Raw genomic sequence first — 1452 nt, 5'->3', positions numbered from 1 at the left:
AACTAAACTATGTAGTTAAAAGATAAAGATAGTGAGACTGGATATAAAAATGGAATTCATCCATATGCAGTTCATAGGAGCCAGACCTAATACATTAGGATACAGAAAGTTCGAAAAGGTCCTGGGCCCTGTTTACCCCTCAGACTCATGTTCTCATTCTTCTACTCTGGAGGAGCGAGAGGTGCCAGAGCCCAAGCAATGAAAAAGGGCTCTCTTTAAGCTGATGGCCCTGCATAAGGCCATCTGAGCAGGGCAAGAAGCTTTCCCTTGGGGGGCTGCAGGGAAAAAATGAGATGAGACTTTATGTATTTTTCTGTGTGACAAAGGAGGAAAGTGTCCCCAAATGCTGGGGACATATTAGAAGGACACAGAGCCAGTGCGAAGGGGCTCTTACTATCAAATCAAAGTGACGTTGGTGCCCAGTAGCTGCCTTCCTCAGGCCAGCTGGTTTTGGTATATGTTTGGTCAATGGGAAGCTGAGTTTGGACTGACAGTGAAACGCGGTGCCCAGGGTTTTATTTCCTACTCTCTCCCCCATGTAGTCTCCAGCACAGGGAATCAGTACAGCTCCTCCTGCTCACTGTGGTTCCTGCTTATGTGGGTGGCCATGACCCATGGACTCTGATATCTTTGCTTCACCCTTTTGTTTCCTTACCCTACTCATGGTACCAACCGCTTGCTGTTACTAATCTTTAAAATTCCTCACCATCCCTGTTGGGTTTCTCAGATCTTCTATCATTTATGTAACCCATTCTCTGAATTAAAATCCCTTTGTTTAGATATTTAAGGGGGTTTCTGTTTTCCTAATCAGATGCTGACTGATACTCCAGGTGAAATGAAAGATGGTATAATTATATTAACATTAGACAGAATAGACTTTAAGGCAAAAAGTACCAGTAAGTTAGAATATATAACATAATTATAAGTTGTACATACCTAATAACTTATCAAAATATATGCAGCAAATATCAACAAAACTACTAAGAAAAATGAGCAAACTCCCATCAGAGCATGAGGTAGTAAACACATTTCTTTCAGTTACTGATAGGTCACACTGTCAAAGAATAAGAATATAGAAGATTTGTATAATATAATTAGGAAACTTGATCTTACAGACATACATAGAACATCACACCAATAGCTACAGAATACATATTTTGCCCAAGCACACATGGAACCCAGACCACATTTTAGGCCATAAAGGAGGGCTTAACAAATTTCAAAGAGAACACATTACCAACCATAACACAATGTGTTAGAAATCAATGACAAAGAGAAGATTAAAATAACCTCATAAGTTTGGGAGGAAAAAAAGAAAAAAAAACCCCTCATGGTTAAAAGAAGAAATCACAATGGAAATTTAAAAATACTTAAAACTGAAAAATAATTAAAAAAGTAAAATTGTATTGCAAGGAAAATTTAATGCCTCATAAATTTCTCTATATAAAAAAA

Source organism: Galeopterus variegatus, unplaced genomic scaffold (genome assembly GCF_000696425.1).
Source record: "Galeopterus variegatus unplaced genomic scaffold, G_variegatus-3.0.2 Scaffold568, whole genome shotgun sequence".
Classification (NCBI taxonomy): domain Eukaryota; kingdom Metazoa; phylum Chordata; class Mammalia; order Dermoptera; family Cynocephalidae; genus Galeopterus; species Galeopterus variegatus.
The sequence above is the reverse complement of the archived record's forward strand: the minus strand, read 5'-3'. Positions refer to the sequence as shown.